We start from the raw sequence: 23,169 nt of genomic DNA on the forward strand, positions 1-23,169 counted from the left end.
CTCGGGTGTTCTATTGTCTGATTTGTCCAAGATGAGTGGTCTTTTCTGTGTGTGGAAAAAGCAGCGTATAATAATAGTAAATAATAATGTACCAATATACACAACTGTATGTCTGTAGTAACAGCAAAGGTTTGTCTTTGTGGCACTTTAGCATCTAATATTACCTATAAGTTGGTAGTGTCATCAGAAAACCAAGTTCATAGAAAAAAAAAGGTTTGATGCTCACAACACTGGAAAAAAATGCCCCTCTCAAAACAAGACAAAAACCTTATTTCTAGGGACTTTTACCTTGAAACAAGTGAAAAAAATCTGTCAATAGAACAAGTGAAAAATGTCTTGGTAAGATTTCTTGAAATAAGATATGATATTTAGAATATTGAGATCTTAAAATTAGCTGTGAAAACTTATTTTTAGCTCTATTTTACCAGAATTGTCAAGCTTAGGTGTCTTAAAAGCCAGATATGCTAAAAAAAAAAAAAAAAAAAAACAGCAGTTTTTCACTCAAAAATAGATTTTTGCTTTCATGTAACCTTCTAATTTGAGACGTATTAACCCTCCTGTTGTCTTCATTTACAGGCACCAAAAATATTGTTTCCTTATCGAAAAAAAAATACAAAAATTCAGCAAAAATTTTTTCCCAATTTCTGAAAATTTGCAAAACCTTCAGGAAGAAAATTCCAATAATTCCTTAAAAGTTTCCCTTAAAATTTTTATTTTCAAAAAATCCCCCAAATTTGGCAAGAAAATATTTTCAAAAAATGAGTAAAAATCTTCCAAAAAAATCCTAAAAATATCTAAAGTGATTCCATATATATCAGTAAAACTTCTAATATTTTCTTTAAGAACATTCACAAAAAAATTAACCAAAATCCAGTGAAATTCATCGCATTTTGATTGATTTTTATGTGAATGTTCTTAAGAAACATTTTTAACATTTCTTTTTCTCCACCAAAACATGTTCAAAGATTTCCCAAAAATGTTGAAAATGTGGACATCAGAAGTTTCACTGTGAAAATAGATTTTCAGACTTTGAAACGGGTCAATTTGACCTGCAGGACGACACGAGGGTTAAAACTGAAATGTGTGCAAATCAAAGTGACGTCAGCTCACAGCCACGTTTCACTCTGTTTGCTTTAAATCCAGGATAAAGGCGACTTTATCGTCTTCAAGAACGAGATCAACTCCTTCGAGCTGACCAGCGAGGTCATTGTCCGCAGAAAGACGGTGAAGATTGACTTTTCCTGCCAGTTTCCCAAAACCATCAGCATCTCCAGCTACTACAACATCCACAAGTCGGACTACATCTTCACCGAGTACAGCTTCGGCAGCCTCGGCTACACTTTCGAGATTGTCTGCGACGGCAACTTTACTACGAAGGTGGAGGCCGGTGTTCCAGTTTGACTGGTGATCAGGTTAACTGGTGATAGTTTCCGTCTCCAGATGTTTCGTCTGCAGATTCGTCACGATCAGACCTGGATTTACGTGAAATAAAGATACCAGATAAAGAAGACGTCGCCGAAAAACGCCGGCATCACTACTTAATAAAGTCTGTATCCATGTAAATATCATCTACAGACGGTAAAAAGAAACGTGCGGGCCGAAATAAAAAACACGTATTTTTCAAGTAGGTGAGAGGATTCGAAACCACGTAATCCAGCGATAAAATTACGAGACCATCGTTTTACTCAGTGTGCTACCAATCAGCTTGACGAGCATTCTGCTTCATCCTGTCAGGTGTTTAACACCTGGTGATCGTTCAGGAAACACGCCCATGTCAACTGGGGATAGTCACAACTTAACACAAATAACACACAACACAGCAGTGGACGTGCTTCTATGTTGTGGGTTTTCTTGGTGAGACAATAAATAGTTTTCTGACTCGTTCTTAACCAGGAAGCCTGTGTTAAGTTGTGACTATCCCCAGTTGACATGGACGTGATTCCTGAACAATCACCAGGTGTTAAACACCTGACAGAATGACAGCGATCTATGTAGATGAAGCGGAGTGTTTGTAGAGCTTATCAGTAGCACGATGAGTAAAACGGTGGTCTCGTAATTTTATCGCTGGATTACGTGGTTTCGAATCCTCTCACCTACTTGAAAAATACGTGTTTTTTATTTCGGCCAGCACGTTTCTTTTTACTGTCTGTAGATGATATTTACATGGATATAGACTTTATTAAGTAGTGATGCCGGCGTTTTTCGGCGAGGTCTTCTTTATCTGGTATCTTTATTTCACGTAAATCCAGGGCTGATCGTGACGAATCTGCGGACGAAACATCTGGAGACGGAAACTATCACCAGTTAACCCGATCACCAGTTAAACTGGAACACCGGAAGCCAGTGAAGTGAGGGCAGCGCTGCCGTTATGTGCTCACGTTTCTTTGTCCCGGTTAGGAGACGAGCTGCTCATTCTGAACCAGCTGCAGACGGTTGAGTTCTGACTGGTCAATGCCGACGTACAGAGAGTTACAGTAGTCCAACATCATGGAATAAAAGCATGGATAACTTGTTCTATATCAGCCCTTCTTAGACAGGGTTTGACTTTAGATAGAAGCGGAAGCTGAAAGAAGCTCGCCTTGACCACTGAGCTCATCTGCTGCTAATTTAAACGCCCCATCAATAATAAGCTTCCTAGCCTGCCATGTATGTAATCAACTACCAGCCTGACTCAGGATTGTGGATTTAGCTGGCAGGGAACCGAGTGGGGAACTGGGGAAACTGGCAGGTGCACAGGTGGATGGGGGCGTGGCGTGGAGCAGGAGACGGTAGAACCAGGTGAGGCGTGAACGGTCCGAGACAAACGAGGTGAGCTGATGTTTTTTATCCTCATTTGTGAAAGAAAATCATTTTTTTAATCAATGAAGATTACATTAAATGAATGATAAATCCAGTGTATACATTGTTAATGTGGTAAATGACTATTCTAGCTGGAAACAGCTGATTTTTAATGGAATATCTCCATAGGGGTACAGAGGAACATTTCCAGCAACCATCACTCCTGTGTTCTAATGCTACATTGTGTTAGCTAATGGTGTTGAAAGGCTCATTGATGATTAGAAAACCCTTGTGCAGTTATGTTAGCACATGGATAAAAGGGGGAGTTTACATGGAAAACATGGAATTGTCTGGTTGACACCAAATTGTTGAACGATAGGGTGTCGTGAAGCATTTTGGACAATTTTTGAGTCAGTTTCAAGTTGTTTTGGACCAGTTTAGAGTCTGATTTGACTTTTTTTTGGCCTGCTTTCTCGTGAGTTTGGATCGGTTTTTGTCATTTTAGAGGAGTTTTTAATCAATTTACACAAGTTTCATGTTATTTGGGACAAATTATGAGTCATTGTGGACAATTTTGAAGCCGTTTAAGACCATTTTTGAGGAGACCTAGAGGGATTTTAAGTTATTTTGGGCAATTTTTAAGTTGTTTTAGACAAGTTTCTATAATCTAGGACATAGACTACTGTTCAAAAGTTTGGGGTCACTTAGAAATGTCCTTATTGTTGAAAGAAAAGCATTTTTTCCCCAATGAAGATACCATGAAATGAATGATAAATCCAGTGTAGACATTGTTAATGTGGTAAATGACTATTGTAGCTGGAAACGGACATACTACTGTTCAAAAGTTTAGGGACAGGGTTAGTATTTTTAATTGTTTGACAGCAGGCATGTGTGGGTGTCTACAGATGGAGGCTTTTTAGACCAATTACAAGACGTTTTGACGTGTCGCATGTAAAAAATCCAAATTATGAATTCTTCTCAGCTGTTTCAGAGTCCTGAAGTGGTGCTGCTCTGTCAGGCTGTCATAGATCTGAATCTCAGAGCTGCTTGTACTTTATAGATGTCTGTCTTTGTGTTGATAGATTTTCTAATTAGGGCTGTTATCTCTTGATCACAGTGAGATTAGCGGATTAAAGAAAAAAAGGCGTGTTGCTCAGTGGGACACTTATCTACAACAGAGCCGTGGATGATGTTATTAGAAACACCTGAGCGGTGGGATCAGAAAGGCCTTTTTCATGTTGAACATAAACCTAATCAGCCAGGATCAGCGAAACATCTGTGTGTTCGTTGTTTTAAATCTGTTAATCAACTGCAGAGTTCATTAAATGTGAGGAACAAAGTATTTTCTGTCAGTTTTTAGTCCCTTGGTGGAAAAAATTAAACACAACAGTGCAAGTGTAAGGTTATTTCTGCAGCCTTTTATCTGATACGGAGGATTTCAAAGTGTTTTACTGCCAGAGGATAATTTTAAAAAATGTAAAAGATGAAGTGTAAAATGAGAAACAAGTGGAAACTTAATTGTGGATATCACACGGATCAGTTGAGATGCAGTTTTCTTCTTGACCTTCCTGTTGTCTTCATTTACGGGCACCAAAAAATATTATTTCCTTGTCTAAAAAATAATCAAAAAATTCAGCCAAAAAGTTCCCAAAATTTCAGAAAATTTGCAAAACCTTCAGGAAGAAAATTCCAATAATTCCTTAAAAGTTTCCCTTAAAAGTTTTATTTAAAAAAAAAAAAAATCCCCAAATTTGGCAAGAAAATTCTTGTCAATATTTTCAAAAAACATTACTAAAAATCCTAAAAAAAATCCTAAAAATATCTAAAATGATTCCATATATATCAGTAAAACTTCTATTTACTTTTTGTGAATGTTCTTAAGAAATATTTGAATCATTTCTTTTTTCCACCAAAACAAGTTCAAAGATTTCCCAAAAATGTTAAAAATGGGGACATCAAAAGTTTCCCTGTGAAAATATTTTTTTCCTACATTTTCAAACTTTAAAACGGGTTAATTTTGACCCGCAGGGCGACATGAGGGTTAAAATAGCTCTGAAAGCTCATTGAAAATATGCTTGTGGAGGCGTTTCTGCACCACAAGAGGGAGATATTTGATAAGGAGAAACAGCATCAGCAGGATGAGAGCAGCAGTGGAGCGTTTCTGTTCATTTACACCGTGGATTAAAGGTGCAGAAACTCCCAAAAGGAAAAATAACATGTGAAGATGCTGCTAACCCTCCGGTCGTCCTGCGGGTCAAATTGACCCGTTTTAAAATTTGAAAATGCGGAAATATATGTAATCACTTTAGATATTTTTAGGATTTTTTTTGGAAGATTTTTACTCAATTTTGGAAATTTTTACGAGAATTTTCTTGCCAAATTTGGGGGATTTTTTAAAATAAAACTTTCAAGAGAAACTTTTAAGGAATTCTTGGAATTTTTTTTCCTAAAGGTTTTGCAAATTTTCAGAAATTTGGGGAATTTTTTTTTTTGCTGAATTTTTGGATTTTTTTCAAACGAGAAAACAATATTTTTTGGTGCCCGTAAATGAAAACAACAGGAGGGTGTAAAGAATGACCTCCTTGTAGCTGCTGCAGAATTAAACTGCTCTGCATGTGCGGGAACAACGGGCGCCGGGACACAATGAGCACTCAAGACCAACAGCGACAGAAGCATTCATTATTCATGTTAATTGATTCTGGCAGTTTGGAGACAGTACCTTGTAATGCAACACCCATCCAGGACAGGAAGACGATAAACACACACAAACCTCCTGCAGCACCAACGCGACCGGCTGCTTCCTGCTCAGCCTTTTTCTCACATCAAACCGGGAAACTGTGAGGAGTGACTCAGGTTTTTTCTTCTTCGTGGAGGAGTGCGATTTATATTGTTGCTGTCTGTCTTTAGGTGAGGATTTAAAATCTTCTGTTTAATCACACGCTGCTAAGCTGACAAGAGGACGGATGAGACGTGCACACTTGCTCGGTGGAAGTGAAATGAGAAAAAAGAAGGTCACACGCATCTTGATGTAGATGGCGATGCACTCAACATCGTGCTGCAATTAAAATTTAATGAGGCATCTCCATTCTGCTCAACCAGAGCAGTCAGATGTTGCTGCTCTTCAGCCTCTCCCTCTTGTGCTTCCTCTTCTTTCTTCCACTGGTATTTCAAAACAAACCACATGAAAAACAGCATTCTTTAAAAAGAACTTGTGTTCAGATGGATTCCAGGAGATTGCGCTGCTGTTTAATCAGCTGGAGGATGAGATTTCTCCACAATGTGAGATCTGGTGTAGATATGAAGGTTTCAGACCAGGGGTGTCAAAATTATTTTAGTTCAGGTTCCACATTCAGTTCAGTTTTATCTGAAGTGGGCCGAACAAGTCAGATTTCAGCAAAATAACTTATAAATAATGACAACTCCTAATCTTTCCTTTGTTTTAGTGCCAAAAATTATGCCTCAGTTTATCATTTACACATTACAACTGACAGATCAGAATATCTACTAAAAGGCACAAAACAAACAAAAAACCCACAAAACTTGCTGTATTTTACTTTAGGATCAAAACAGCAGAAGTCAGACAAAAGAAAGGACAAAAACAAGACAAAATATTACAAAAATGAGACAAACAACATGAGACAAAACAAAAAAAACCCCACAAAGCTTGCTGGAACTGAATGATATAGTATTTTACTTTATGATCAAAACAGCAGAAATCAGACCAAAAAAAGGACAAAAAGAGGACAAAAACAAAACAAAATATTACAAAAATGAGACACAAGGTAGCAAAAATTAGACAAACAACATGAGCCAAAACAAAAAGAGACAAAAAATTTGGTAAAAATTTTCCAAACTGACAAAAAAATTTAAAAAAAGACAAAAAATGACAAAGAAACAAAGTGACAAAAACATAGACAAACAACACAAGCAAGACAAAAAAAACCACAAAACAACAAAGTGAAACAAAAAGAAAAAAATACGATGAAAAACACAAGTGAGACAAAACGGAAACACAGAACGGCAACAACTAGAAACAAAACAACAAAAACATGAGACAAATGACAAACGTCAGGCAAAAAAACTAAACAAAAGTATTACAAAAATGAGACACAAAGCGTCAAAAACGAGAAACAAAATGACAAAAAAAATTAGACAAACGAGACAAAAATGACAAAAGCGAGAAACAAAATGACAAAAAAATTAGACAAATGAGACAAAAAATGACAAAAGTGAAACAAAATGACAAAAAATGGACAAACAACTCAAGCCAGACAAAAAAGAATCACAAAATGACAAAAACAAGAAACAAAAGTCAGACAGAAAAATGACAAAAAACAGCAAATACAAGACAAAATATTACAAAAATGAGATACAAAATGGCAAAAATTAGACAAACAACATGAAACAAAACAAAAAAATTGGTAAAAATGTTACAAAGTGACAAAAAATGGACAAAAACAAGACAAAAAAGAAACCGACAAAAAATAAACAACACAAGCAAGACAAAAAACACCCAAAGCAATGAATAGTGAAACACAAAATGCCAAAAATTAGAAACAAAACAACAAAAACATGAAACAAATGACAAACATCAGGCAAAAAAATAGACAAAAAATTACAAAAATGAGACACAAAATGACAAAAGAACAATGAACAATCTAGTATTTTACTTTATGATCCAAACAACTTGTCATGGTCCAGAAATTATTTTAAATTTATAGTTTTACTAATTTACAATCTGCAGTTAATGTCTTCTCTGGAATTTTTACACTTTGAGGGCCGCACTGGACCCTCTGGAGGACCGCTTTTGGCCCACGGGCCTCATGTTGGACACCCCTGCTTTAAGTTGTGATTCTGTTTCCCTTGTCTTTGTGACATCTAGACTAGAGAGTTCATAAAAATAAACTTAACTAAGGTGTATATTCATGATTTTGGTGATCTCCTGAATTTTCTTTTTGTTTTGACTTGAAGTTTCAGTTTAACAGCTTTTCATGCATTCTGCTCTCATGTTTACGTCAGCATGATTTGTAATAACTTTACTTTTACCAACTCATAAAACTTTCTATAGCGTCCACTTCTTTGATTTACAATGAAATATCTGCAAACCTAATAGCATCTCTATGGGCCTCAACTGTACTTTGTATTTTGTGCTAATTAGTAAATGTTCCAAAGCAAAAGCTCAGAACTTTACTGCAGATGCCGTTTGTTCATTGATCCAGGAAAAACTCAAAACTCTGCAAAAATCAGCAGCCCACGGACCTGCTGGCACCAGTGTAATACTGCTCACTTTTTAGATTAAACTCGATGGTGACTGAATTACAGCTGCTTCTGGAGAATGGTGAAGGGAGAGCATGAGGACAGCTGAATGTATTATAAGGAATAACATCTGTCAGTGAGCCAATCAGTGGGTTATAGACTAAGAGCACCGTCCAATGATAAAAACATACTGAAAGGCAGCAAAACCCACAGAAACATTGAACAGCTCCATTATAAATGCAGGCTGCTGGGTTCAGGAAGGTTTGTTGCTTTCAGTCTGCTGCAGTTCAGACATCTCTAGCCTTGATTCTTGATAGCTTTGGACACCACAAACATGCAGTTATTGTTATTGTACTACGTTCTTGTCTGCTTAGAGGACCATAAATGTGCATGCGATTGGCTTCTACCTCGTCCACACATGCACATTACTGCCTTTGCAACCCAATGTCCACAAAATTACGTGTCTATACAACTAAATCTGAATTCCACATATATTAAAGTGTGAGCTGTGAAGTGGTGGGAAAGGCGCCCATTTAAAAAAAATCCTGCTTTCCCAACTCATAGTCCTTCAAATAATTATGCAAATTATGAAAACACTAAAAGCATAGCACTGGCCTGAGGCTGTGTTAAATCTGCAGGTAAAAGAGGACCAAACCTGATTTGTTCCTGCTTCCATCGGACTCCTGTCTTCTTCATATCTCTGTGAATCGCACTAATCCACGTCTACGGTTGAATCTATCCATATGACTGAACCATCAACATCACTCACGCTATGGGGAACGTGCACCACCTCATGTTGCCACTAATTAAATAATGCAAATCATGTCAATAAACTAATTAAAGTGATTTGCAAGTCGTGCAGCAGCGGCGGCGGCTTCAGTGGAATGATTGACATTCATGAAGGCGACCACTTGTTCCTGTTAGACGGAAGCTTCGCGTCTCCTGAGAAAAAAATATTCAGTTTCACACAAACCTCCTTAAAACCGCTGCAGTAAAACACAGAAGCTGTGGAGATAAATTCACTTATAATTCTTCTGGTATCTAGAACATTTGTAATTTGCAAGACTTCTCCCTATGTTAATGTTTTTAAAGTCTCGCCCTCATTTGCATAATTTCCATTATCCTATAAGAAGTGGCCCCAGCTTCATAAAGCCTCTCTGCTTTTTTACTCATCGCTTTCTGCTCGCCTAAAAGCCGTAATCACCCTGTTTATGAGGAAAAAAGTCTATATTGATGGAAATTCAAATGACTTAAGAACTACTCAGAGAGGCTGTTGTGTGTCCTGTGTAATTTTGTGTTTTTATTCTCGTCTCAGATGCACTAAAGTAAATGTGATGCGTTTCTTTCTAGCCGACGCCGCCTTGTTATCAAAATGCTGTTTCATTGTTCTCCAAAATAATTCTCTGTGGCAATCATAATCTTTAAAAAATGATAATATTGAAGAATTTAGGAGTGGACACTGTAATGGTTTGTGTGGAAGCTGTAATATCCTGCCCGTGTGCGCTCTTTAGAAACAGCAGATTTAATTGTTTGCAGACTAAAAGGCGTTTACTGTCCTGAAGCGTTGCTCTTTAAATCCTTCATTACTTCTTGCTCGCCGTCGGCTGAAACAATAGAGTCACGGTGCTGCTGTTACTCTTCCATCTCACCCGTCTCGTCTCTTGACTTCTCGTAGAAAGTGAAACAGGCGGCTGTTGGTAAAGAAATGTGGTGACTTTCTCACTGTTGGAAAACCAGGCAGATTAAAAAAAAAAAACAAAAAACAAAAACAACGGAAAGAACAAAACCAAAAACTGAGCTGCTCACTAATCACCTCCTATCAGCAGAGGTTGTCTTGCCACATAGCAACCAAAACTACAGGTCACATTTCTGAAGGTGGTTAAACGGTGAACGGAACCCAACACAGAAAGCGATACTCGGAAAAGAAGTTCAGAAAATCTAAATAACAAGCACAGATGAAATGTTTCCTGTCATGTTATAGGGGCTTTGTGGCTCAGTGGGTCGAGTGGCCGTCTTGTAACTGGAGGGTTGCCGGTTCGATCCTGGCCTGGAGAGCTCATGTCCAGGTGTCTCTGAACGAGACACTAAACCCCTAACTGCTCCTGATGGGTCGTGGTTAGCGCCTAGCATGGCAGCTTCCACCATCAGTGTGTGAATGTATGGGTGAATGTGATGTATAATGTAAAGCGCTTTGGGTATCGTTTCCGGTATAGTAAAGCGCTATATAAACACAGACCATTTACCATGTTTCCGAGCTGTTCTTCCAATTCCTCGGAGCAATTACATTAATTTAGGATTCCAAGTTATGTTTTAACAGCATCCCATTCCACACCAGTACATCCACAAACGTATCAGTAAGTCCCCATTGATTAAAACCAATCAAGGCCTGGACTCCACTGGACCTTGAAGGTCTGCTGTGGTGTCTGGCACCAAGATGTTGGCAGAAGATCTTTTAACCCTCGCATCATCCTGTGGGTCAAAATTAACCCGTTTTTAAGTTTAAAAATATGAGAAAAAAGCATATTTTCACAGTGAAACATTTTCAACATTTATGGGAAATCTTTGAATATTTTTTTGGTGGAAAAAAAGAAATGTTAAAAATGTTTCTTTAAGAACATTCACATAAAAATCAACCAAAATCCAGCGAATTTCGCTGGCATTTTTTCCAGTGTAAAACCTGATACATGAAGGAATTTAGGAATTGACTCACTTTTGGATTTCGTCTCAAGCAATCTTTCCAGGAAGTGCAGTTTTTGGTTTCATTTCTGGAGGTTGTTTCTTGGTTAAAACACTTTTTCTGCTGCTTGTGTGAAGCTCAGAGGGAGGAGATGGAGTCTGGTGACAATGAAGCTGAAATGATCTGCTACCTGCAGCACCTACTGAGTTATCCAATTATCACCCTGAGAGTCCACAACCCCTCTCACTCCTCTGTTCCTCAGTGTTGGATATATTTTAATTCAGATGACAAAAGGTGAGCAGATCGTCTGAGAGCAAGTTGTCTTCTCTGACTATAGATTAGCTTCTAAAACAAATGATGATGGGCTTCCTTTCGCTGAAACTGTGGACGAAACGACGTCTGCAGCGTCTGAAAAGTGCACAGGCTCAAATTTGTCAAAGCACGCTCAGTGATGGATTGCGAGTGGTAAAGCTGAGCTTTCATTTGGCTGTCAGGAGGAGATGCCAGCTTCAGCACTTCTTTAACCTCTTAAAAAATGAGCTGCTTTATGGTAATCGCCACAAAAGTACTGAGGTAATAACTCAAGTGAATTACTGCAAGTGTTTCAGCCAAAGCAAGTAATTAGATTCATATCAGCAGATTAGTCACATTACTGGTGCTGACTTCTGGCGTGACTGACTGTTGAATGAGTTGTATTTGTCGTCATGTTCCTGCCTGTAATGATCATTTCTTTTCTGCTCCTTCTCTATGTTCTTTACTAGTTCACGAAAAATGCAGTTGTAGCTCATTTCAAATTTAGATCCTTTCAGCTGCAATCTCTAAATCTTTAGTGCAGTTAGCTGCAGTGAAGACAGTGAAGAATCGTCCTCTGACTCATCACAAGTGACTTTGTTTGCATTCATTTAAAGTTAGAGCAGACGGAATGGGAGTGGATTTGCATATAAGGATATAAGGACTTATTTTAAGCTCTGTTTTACCAGGATTCTCAAGCTTAGGTGTCTTAAAATAAGCCAGACATGTTAAAAAAAAATTAGCAGTTTTTCCACTCAAAAATCGATTTTTGCTTTAATGTAACCTCTTAATTTGAGATGTATTAACCCTCCTGTTGTCTTCATTTATGGGCACCAAAACATATCTTTTCTTTTCTTTTTTTTTTTTTAAAAATCGTTTCCTTGTCTTTCAAAAAAAATCCTAAAAATATCTAAAATGATTCCATATCAGTAAAAGTTCTAATATATTTTTTAAGAACATTCATATAAAAATCAACCAAAATCCAGTGAAATTCACTGGATTTTGGTAGATTTTTTTTGTGAATGTTCTTAAGAAACATTTTTAACATTTTTTTCCCACCAAAAAATGTTGAAAGATTTCCCAAAAATGTTGAAAATGTGGACATCAGAAGTTTCACTGTGAAAATAGATTTTTTCCACATTTTCAAACTTTAAAATGGGTCAATTTGACCTGCAGGACGACACAAGGGTTAAACTTCTTTTGAGTTTTCTTGTAAAATTCAACTCAAAACAAGATAATTTCAAGATTGTTTGACTTAACAAGATATTTAAGATGCATTGTCTTAAAACAAGTCCCTCCATCTGCTGAAATGTCTCTTGTTAAGTGAATTTATCTTAAATCAAGTGAGATGAGACATTTAGATTAAACAGACTTGGTAAGATTTTAAGTTTAAGTTTTTGCAGTGTATGTATAAACTCTCTGCAGAGCTCTACTGAAAGGAAATTAAACACCGTTGAACGTCATCGTACATGAATCTTTTATGAACCTGAGGCAGCAGGTAAAGTGAAAGACAAAAGAGGTTGTGCTCATGCTGCACTCCGGACGCCCAGATCAATCAAATGTCAGTCAGACAGACTCCTCTCTGTGTGGAATCTTAATCTGAACGACGGTGACTCAGTGTGTTTGAGGACAACATGGAGTGCTGAAGTGCTGCTGGTTCATGCAGAGGGAAAGCAATGACATACTTCAAGCATACAGAGCAGTTATTCCTGTAAATGAAGCAGCGAGTCACAAACTGCAGACAACATTGACTGCACAAAGTCGGACATTTGACAGGATTTGACTGCACAATAGACTCATGTGAATTACCAAAAGAAACCCGAGAGCACTACCATCAAATCTCAGGATTCATTCAGTGTCTAATAATCCACCTTTTTACATGTTCAACAGGTCCTTTTTTGAGACTCTTCTGTGTTTCTTCTTCATTTTCTGGTTCCCATCTCTCTCTGTCCAAACCAGAAACCATCTCCAAACCAAACGCTGTTTTAAAATGACTGGATTGTCCCCCTGAAGCCTGGTTTTATTCTCTCAGCAGCGTACTCGTGTCCTCCACCTCCAGATTCAGATACTTTAATGCTCTCATTTATTCTTCCCCAGCTGCTCCACCGAGCGACATGGAGAGTCGTAGATTTCTGAGATCATCCGCCTGCTGCACGAAGAACTAAAGCGTGATTCTGTGCTCTTAAGTTAAATCTATTATCTTCATCTTTTGGTTTTTTTGGGTTATTTTTATAATCAAAATTGCAGCCCAAGGCAACGCCAGACAGTTCTGTTAGTCCAGGGGTCGCCAACCTTTTTGAACCTGAGAGCAACTTCAAGGGTACTGAGTAGCACGAAGGGCACCTTGTTTGATACAAACTTCCTCAATAGCAAACTTGTGTTAATGCAAAACATGTTAATTATTCCTTACAATAATTATTCACGACGATTTCCACAACAATGACGGTAGGAAACACACACACACATGTATATGGAAATCTGTTCCAATATTTAAAAGTCAGAGATATCCCATCTCTGAAACTTTGGTAAATATCTTTCTTGGTAGTTTTGTATGAATCAACATATTTGCAGCATTTTGTTCAAAATCACACCAGTTACATTTCTGTGCAAATTGTCACTTCTAACATTTTTAGGAAATCATTAACGGTCATCAAATCATGCTTCATTTGTGCAAACCCCTACCTTTGTAACATTTTTGAACAATTCATGAACCCTGTCCCATGTTTGTACAAATTATCAGTTATGGAAGAAAAAAATCAACTCTTTCCCATTTTGAAATGAATCCTATCACATTAGTACTAATCACCAGCATTTTTCACCAGCATTGCAACATTTTTAACAGATCATAACAATAAATCATTACATGTTTTCAACTAATTATTTTTCACATTTTTGTGTAATGGCACAGTGTTTTGAATGACAACATATGTTACCTCTTTGTCTGTAAATGTGTGTTAGTGGGAAGCCTGGCATTGCAGAGCTTATCATGTCTTACCTTTACCTTGCAGCTCACAGTTCAGATGGTTCAGTTTCCCAGTGATGTCCGTTAAAAATGCAAGGTGAAGAATCCACTCAGTGTCCTCAAGCAGCGAGATTTCTTCCCCTTTGGATTCCATCAACTCTTTGATTTCGGCTAATAGTGACAAAAAACGCTGCAAACCTGTTCCCCTGCTGATCCATGGGGTTTCTGTGTGTAGTAACAGGTCACAGCTCCTCCAGCAGCACCTTCAATGTCCTGGTTGTCTGGCTTTGGAGCCATTTATACATACATATGTCCTGCTGGTGAATGATGCAGTGGTAATGTAGGAATGTTGGGAAGTCTGGATCACCTCTGCATTGTACAATGAAGCCTGCATGGCGACCCGTCATGGAGGAGCCTCGTCCGTCGTCAATGAAACAAGCTTTTCTAACGGTACATTTTTCTCCACGAAGAAACTTTTCGCCGCGTAGTAGAAGCCAAAGCTGCCGTTAAGTCCCGGGTTTTCCTGTCCGTAGTGCGCATCCAGTCTATGTGCGCTAGCAGGTGGCTAGTTAGCATGGAAGCTTTGTAGCGGCTAAAGTAGCGTCTCTCCGCATTGTGCCGCTTTGCCGACGCAATAGTCGCCCCGCAAATAGGACACATACATTTATCTTTCACTGTCGTGAAAAACAACTCTTCCTCCCAGTCACCGTGAAAATAGCGTTTTCTCTTTCACTTCTCTGTCGTGTTTTGGGGGTAAAAACCACATCTAGCTTCCCAAAGTGTCTGCGTCCGGACGCTTCATAGTGACGTGGTGGTTTGACATGCGCAGTGAACTCTGACTCGGACAAGGTCAAAGTTTATTTACACCGAAGACATTTTTGTTTTTAAAAAAACATATAATAAATATTGTAATTTAAAATCTGCATTAATGTAAGCATTTTTGATTTAAAAAGAACAGCAACTACAATTTTTTTATAATTAATTTCATGGTGACTAGCAATGTTCCCTGTAATTTTTCCTGAGTGTGAGCAAACACACAAACTCCCTGAGCGTCCCTTGGACCACTGTGAGCAACATCAGACGTGTGCACTGTGGTCACACCAGCATCACATCCATTCAAGTTACATGGTTCATTAAAAGAATCAAATTACAGCATTTACATTTCTGTTAAAACACTTTGTCAACAGGAGCCAGTTGAAGGCTGCAGTGATTTTAGTGACACTACAATGTATAAGAGTGAAGTTATTGAATATTTGTCTCTCTTTACTGTTGCAGCGGTTTTGCAAATTCCAAACGGACCCTGTTCACTCCATAGACACCAATGTTATTCCTGTAGCTTGAAAGACAGCTACTTTTGATAAAACTGGGCTTGTAGCACATTGTCTGCCTTGCAACAATGGGAAAGAGGCACCGTTTATGTTTTGACAACCTATATCTAATGAGTTATTGATGCTGGAAGTCCGAATCTGTGAATATCTTTCCAACTTTACTGAACTTGGGGCCACTACCACCTAAGGAGTGCTTTTGTCTGTTTAATATAATTTAATTGTATTTAATGTTTAACTCTATTAAACAGACAAAATATTGAATTAGATAATTCAACAAGATACAATACATGTCATTATGAAATTAAACAAAATTTTTAAAATACAAATATTAAAAATTACAGATAAAATATTTTTCATAATTAAACATTTAAAAAATACAATTAAACAAGAAGAATATTAAACACTTAAAAATGCAAAACATTTAATTAGATTATTAAACCTTTAAAAAGACAAAACATGGGTGCCTGTATAGCTCAACGGGTTAAGCGGGTGATCCATGTACAGGGGCTGGTCTCTGACGCAGGGACGCTAGGGTTCGATTCCCGCTCGTGGCCATTTGCTGCATGTCTTCCCCCGACTCTTCTCTCCTGTTTCCTGTCTGTCTCTCACTACGGCTATCCAATAAAAAGGCCACAAAAAAAAATAACCAAAACATTCAATTAAAAAATTAAATGTTTAATTAGAAAATTACATCTTAAAGACAATAAAACTTCAAATAGGAATTACACAGAAAATACAATGAAGCATTTAGAAAGAAAATTAAACATTAAAAGGTGGTAAAACATTTAAAAAGAAAAACCTTAAAGATTTAATCGAAACATTAAATATTGGGAAAGAAAAAGAAACTCAAACAAGTCGATAAAACATTTGAAAAAACAATTAAACATTAAAAAGACAAAACATTTGGAAATCAAATCAGACATTAGAAAAGAATAAAAGGTGAGAAAAGAGCAAAACTAAACGTTTAAGAAGAATCAAACTAAAGACAAAACATTTGAAAAGACACCCGTTAGACTTTAGAAGATCAAATTAAACAGAAGAGACAATAAAACGATCAAAAAGAGCAAAAACAAATAAAGATCTTAAAGCATTTTCTAGTCTGAAACGAAAACATCAAGTTGTTTCTTCAAACATTTCCTCTTTCTATGTTCTTGGTTTGATTGTGGACAGATTTACTAAGAACTCAGTTCAGAAAACTGCTTTCCAGATAAAGTCTACTAGTAGTTGAAAGCATTGATCAAACTAATGTTACCTTCTGATCTCCACAAACTTTACTGTTCAGTGAAGAGAATCAAAGTTTGTTGAGGATTTCTCAAAAACCCACAGGTGAAGGTCTGAGAAGAACTCAGATGGATGGTCTAAATGTGAAATCAAGACTCATGGTCACAAGTTTTAAGGCTTCTGTTAACCAGAAAGTTCAAACTAACAGAGAAGTACTGAGAAACTTTTAAAACTTCAGTCCTCAGACTGTCTAAAGGTTCAAACTAACAGAGAAGTACTGAGAAACTTTTAAAACTTCAGCCCTCAGACTGTCTGAAGGTTCAAACTAACAGAGAACTACTCAGGAACTTAGAAGATATCAGTCCTTGGACTGTCTGGAAGTTAAATCTAACAGAGAACTACTGTGGGACTTAGAAAATTTCAGCCCTCAGACTGTGTGAAAGCTCAGGTCCTGAGGACTCGGGAGGTGTGGAGGCTTTGGAAAGTCTTGGAACTGAGGGTTCCACCCTCCAGCACAAAGGCTGAAGTCCAACCTCCTGAGAAAAAAGGTCGAGTCGAGACTCGAGTTAAAAAAAACTCGAAAATGACAAAAAATAGATGATAAATGCACAAAAAAAAGAAGGCTTGGTATCTGAGTGAGTAGCTCAGGGGATAAGAAGACAGATTACCAGTGGAAGGGTGCAGGTTCAAGACCCACCACTGGCACTTTTCTAGACCATGACAAGTTGTTTGGATCAGAAAGTAAAATACTAGATCATATTTTTTTTGATTTTGTTGTTTTTTTTCTTTTTTTGTCCAACTTTTGTCATTTTGTTTCTTGTTTTTGTTGTTTTGTGTTTCCTTTTTGTCTCACTTGTGTTTTTTGTCTTTTGTGTCATTTTATGTTTTGCTTTATCCTTTGTTTTGTGTTGCATTTTGTCGTTTTGTGTTTTTTTCATCTCCCTTGTGTGGTTAGTCTATTTTTTTGTTGTTTTGTTTCTCGCTTTTGTCATTTTTGTCTGGTTTTTGTCATTTGTCCTTTTTTGTTGCTTTCTAAACTTTTGTCTGATGTTTTGTCTTTTTTGTTTCATTTCATTTGTCTAATTTTTTGGTGTTTTGTGTCTCATGTTTGTCTTGTTTTTGTTTTTTTGTCTTTTTTTCTGTTTGACTTTTGTCATTTTGATCATAAAGTAAAATCCTGTATGGTTCAGTTCCAGATGACAAAATGTTGTGTCTGCCAGAGGGTCCAGTCCGGCTCGCTGGACGAGTTTGTAAAGTGCAAAAATTACATTAACAGTACATTACATTAATTGCAAATTTAAAATCATTTCTAGACCATGGCAAGTTGTTTTGATCAGAAAGTAAAATACTAGATTGCTCATTGCTCTTTTGTCATTTTGTGTCTCATTTTTGTAATACTTTGTCTTGTTTTTGTTGTTTTTGCCTTTTGTCTGACTTCTATTGTTTTTCTTACGTTTTTGTCATTTTGTTTCTCATTTTTGTAGATTTGTGTTTCGTCTTTTGTCTCACTTGTGTTTTTTGTCTCATTTTTGTCATTGATTTCTGTATCATTTTTGTTGTTTTGTTTCACGCTTTTGCCATTTTTTGTCTCGTTTGTCAATTTTTTGCGCTTTGTACATTTCTTGTCAAACTTTTGGTCACTTTTTTGTTTTGTTTTGTGCCACTTGTCTCATTTTTTGTCATTTTGTGTCTCATTATGGTAATATATTGTCTTGTTTTTGTTATTTTTTTGTCTTTTTAAAAGTAAAATCCGATATTTTTCATTTCCAGATAGCTGTGACTAAATGTTTTGTTCCTTTGTAGACACTCTGTGATCTGGAAGTTGTATGAAATTGAATTTATTTTTCTTCAGACAGTCCAGGTTGTTCATGATTGTTTGTACAAAGATAATTCCTTAAATGTCAACATTTTTGCACTAAAACAAAGGAAACATTGGGAGTTGTGGTTATTTCTAGGTTATTATGCTGTGGTTTTACTGGTCCGTCCCACTGGAGATCAAACTGGACTGAATGTGGAACCTGAACTGAGATGAGTTTGACTCCTCTGATGTTTGTGAATGACACACAAACTTTCAGGATCTGTACTCCATCACGAACATTTTCTCAGATGTAACTAATGCTCTCTTATAACTCTAGTCTTATTTTTTCGCATTGCTGTTGATGAATCTGTTTCTGTGCATCACTTGTACATATAAAGCACAACAGCTTGCAGGCAGATTAATTTCTAAAGTTAAATGCATCCAGGCCTGCATCAGTCGTGTCCCAGGGTGCCTCATGTGGAAATTAGCATTTGATTATTTCCCTTTGCTCTCCCTCTCCTTCCATTAGCAACACAACTTCACCATTCTCAAGGACCAAGGAGGTAAATTAGCAATCTAACTAACAAACTGTTATCAATCAAAGAGGTCTCTGTGGGTTTTTGCGTATTTTATGAGATGGCGAAGGCGCTCTTCATTAGTGCAAATTGCATTACGCTCAGCACAGCTTAGTCTGCTGCAAAATAAGACGTTGCAAAACCTTCAGAAGGTAAATTATGTTGTCTGCTGCATAAGAAAGAACATTTTTAAAAGCCTCCATCCACAGTGAGACCTCGGCTTCTCTCTTTATCTCCGTCTACACAGCGCTGTCACTCACTTTATTTCTCTTTCTTGTGCCTGAGGTTGATATCAGATACAGAGAGAAGGCCATTAAAGCGATGTGCCTACCCTCCTCTTCCCAAAGTTAAAATGAGAAACAGACTTGGAATACAAATAGCCATAGATCAAATGAATTGTTGGGGTTTTGAGCTCCTTATCTCCCTCATTCAGTCAGTTCGGAGTTGGCGGCTGTTTCCAGGACGAAGGCCTCAGAGATCCTCCAGCGAGTCCTCTGGCTTCACTGCTGACAGGTACAGCTCACAAACACAGCACATTCAATTTCACTGCAATGTTTGATTATATTTGATAGCTTCTTTAAAAGGAATTCTATTTTCCTCTCATGCTTTTGCTGCATTCATCCCATCGTCTGCTCTTTAGACATTTTAACTAAAAGTTGACTCCAGTTTGTGCAGCATTTTCAAGAAGGGAATTTTTAGACAGAGCATTAAACCTGCTAATCCCCACTTTCTGCTGCCGTTGCTCCGGAATGATTCCTGAAAGGTATTAAAAGTAGAAACTGCTGTTTGAAGTCCTTTTTTTAGACAGCTTCAGTGACTCCACATTTCAGACATGAGGTTGGTTCACCCTTTGAAAGTTTGAGCCTCAAAAAAAAAAAAGCAACAACTCAGAAATCTCCTCTACTGTGATGTTCTTAATTGGTAGTTGAATGAAATTTAGCCGATGGGGTTTGATGCAGGACGCTGCTGCTGCTGCTTGTCAACCAGAAATGTGATTAAATTCTGAAATATTTACCGTCAACTGTTGTCAACCCATGTTGAGTCTGAACCAAAAGAGACTCACATATCCCCCTTTTTCTACAGTAGAAGAAACGAAAAGAGGAAATTATCTGCTTTGAGTAGCATCTATTTAATCCCACATTCAAATTCTTGTGTTTACTTTTCCAGCAGCACAGTTTCCTTTTTCAGTATAACTCTGCACACAGGGAGTGACTGGATTTTTCTACATATTTCAAACTTTTATTAGCCTCTATCACTTTTTGTTCTGTATAATTTACCATGCTTTTATTGTGAAAGGTTTCTTGATTTGGATCCACATATAAACATACAGTTCACCTAAATCACAACACAATGCACAGTTAACAAGATATTTTTATTCATTTGGTAGCATCTCTCATTAAAAAAACATTACAGCAGCTTCTGTTCCTCATCTCTGTCAAGTAATTTACATAAACGGTAAAACTGATCTCTCACTAAAGTTTCCATTCTGGCTGTATTTTATCACTAGACAGAGGAAATGAAGCCTCCACAGTCAGTTTTACACAATTCTTTGGGAATTACTGTCACCAAGGGTTTCTTTGTTTTTGTAATAAAGGAATATTAGAGGACTCATAAGGCAGCAGAACATTAAAAAGACTGGAGCTTAAGAATCTTCCTTCTTGTGAAAAAGTATACCTCTGTGAGCAGAATATTACCTGCATTTCCCTCTCTAATTGTAGTGATCGTCATATTTTCAGGTTTATACTTGGCTTTAAGGAAAAGACAAAGCATCTGCATCTGTGCTGAAGCACTGTATTTTTTGGCAAATGAGGACAACAGGAGGGTCAAAAGAAGCCTCAGCTCTCTACAAGTCCACACATGGAAATTTGTCAAATGGCTGATCAGCAGCAGACCGGGATGAAGCTGGATATGAAGGTTTTAGTGAGCGTCCTGATAGAGGACATCTCCAGCTCTGGTGACAACATTGCTGCCAGTTAACTCTCACAGAGGAAGCCTGAGAGCACTTAGTCTGTTTTTTTTTCTTTTTCATATGAGGGAGATGTTACAGTCTTGCATCATGCATGTACTGAGCCTGGAGTTCTTTCTGCCTGTGATGATATCATCTTCCTTTCTTCTTTCTCGTGGTGTGGTTCTTAAGACTTGGTATCAGCATTTACTGAAGAGAGGGGAGAATTTCTCATTTATTTAAGTCTTTACTGAGAGAACCCTCATGCGAAAGACATTAGAGCTCAAGGAAAAGCCTGGAATGGCACTTTATGTAACACATTTGAGCCTTTCAACGGTGTTTCCAGTCAGAAATACCTCAGCACGATCTGCCTTAATCATTTACAGTAACGTGGGATGGATGCATTTAGCTCCTGGATTCTTCCTCAGGGTTGCATAAAAGCACAGGATACATAGAAGAGAAAGAAACTATAACCAAGAATAAAATATTTTCTTCTTTAAAATCACAGTATAATCTGCATGTTTCCCTCCAGGTTCCAGTGTTCTTCCATGCAGACAAAGGAAAGTACACAAATATGTACAGCTAAAACAAAGACAACAGAGATAAGCAAGGCGAGGAATAATGGTCTGTGGAAGGAGCAAACAAAACACAGAGGAAACCCACACAAATATGTGGAACTCCACCCAGAAAGTCACCAAATTAAGAATAATGAGGGGATGGCATGAAATACACAAAGACAGGATTCTAATCATGCAGTCTGTGAGGAGCTGCCTGGATCAAGAGTGTTATAATAATGATTTAGAAAAGGTAAAGGATCAAATCTATTCACAAAAAACAATTCTCCATCTAACTTCTATGAGGCTCTTATAGTCTGTCTAGTGTCTTAACCATTATTCTGCTACATCCTCTCTCACTGTAGGATTTGTAATTATGCAGCGATCTGCTCCACACGTAGGCATTTTCTTGCTACACCAGAATCAAGCTGTACATGATGAGTCTTTTCAGCCAGAGAGACACAATGAACGAGACGCTTCAGCTCGAACAAAGTGAATAATGCAGAACAGCAAGAGACACGAGTGAGACAAAAGGCAATAATAGAATCAAGATGCTGCATTAAGAAACAGTATGGCTTCCAGAACGGCTGAGGAAAGGGAGTAAGTCATTCGGAAATCAGGATTTGTTTTGATTAACTGATGTTACTTTTTAGGCCGTTTCTTTATGTTTAGATGTCATTTAATCATCACGTCATTTAGCATCACAGTTAATATCATTAATATACCTGGCACATTTGTCATGGCCACAGGCTGTGATTAGTAGCAGTGCTCTCCCCTCCTCTGGCCCTGCTCTCTCTCTCTCTCCTAGGTGTGTGTTGGCACAGAGGCTGGCAGCAGGTGTTTCTGATCAGCTATCAGCTGTACATGAGCAGGTGGGAGCCATCCAATCAACTACTCCTGCTTCTCCATAAAACCAGACGCCACTCTTCACTCGTCGCCGGACCGTGAACAACCTCCAGTTAGTGCTGCGCTCTGTTCAGTCTGAGCCTTGTTCTCGTGCTTTCAGTAATCCTGTTTTCTCTGTTTAGAACTGACTCCTGCCTGCTCATGCCACCCGGATCTTCTGCTCGCTTGCTCTAAGTTCCCTCACCTTTCCAGGTTCCCTTAGCTGCTTTTAGTTCAGCGAATTCCTGAGAATTCCTGTTCACCTGAAGAATACACCTGCTGCCAGCCTCGCCACTGAACACCAGCCTCGCTACTGAACACCAGCCACGCCACCTTGGATGCCAGCCCTCCAGTCTGTCCACCACGGATGCCAACTACACCACCACTGGCTACCATTGGAACAACTCGTCCTCCCTAGACTGGTGGGAACCTGGCCATAATCCCGGACTCTCTCCCTGGCACCGTATATTAAGTCTCCAAGCCCAAGCAATACCAGACTTTATTATTAGACCAGTCCGCTTGTTCATTCTGTCAATTCTAATTGGCTTTTTGTATAGTATTCTGCTTTCCGGTTTTCATATTTCCGGTATACAGTTGTAGTTCTTTGTATTTTTCCTGTGTTGTAAATAAAAGCATTGTTAAACTATTCTCCTGTCTATAATCTCATTTTTTGCACCTCTGTACCCACAGTAACATCTGTAGTAATAATCACTGAAGTTAGCACACACACACCCGCAGATAATTTATTTATATTTTTATATCTGCCATTTTTTTTAAAAATTCAAAGCAGAAGACAGTTTGTATATTTACCTCTGACTCAGGATAAAGTGAATTTAAATTCATGAGAACATATTTTCATGCACATAAAAAACAAAAACAAAAGTAACAAGAGTAGAGCC

General features: G+C 37.8%; 1 long non-coding RNA gene across 1 annotated transcript; it reads left to right on the top strand.

The window, feature by feature from the left end:
• The first annotated feature begins 2,324 nt into the window (after positions 1–2,324).
• Positions 2,325–22,918, top strand: LOC118469870 (uncharacterized). Its single transcript, XR_004846844.2, has 3 exons — positions 2,325–2,808; positions 19,320–22,343; positions 22,414–22,918. It is a non-coding gene; the product is annotated as an uncharacterized LOC118469870 (long non-coding RNA).
• The last annotated feature ends 251 nt before the right edge of the window (positions 22,919–23,169 follow it).

This window comes from Amphiprion ocellaris, chromosome 1 (genome assembly GCF_022539595.1).
Source record: "Amphiprion ocellaris isolate individual 3 ecotype Okinawa chromosome 1, ASM2253959v1, whole genome shotgun sequence".
In the NCBI taxonomy this organism is placed as follows: Eukaryota; Metazoa; Chordata; class Actinopteri; family Pomacentridae; genus Amphiprion; species Amphiprion ocellaris.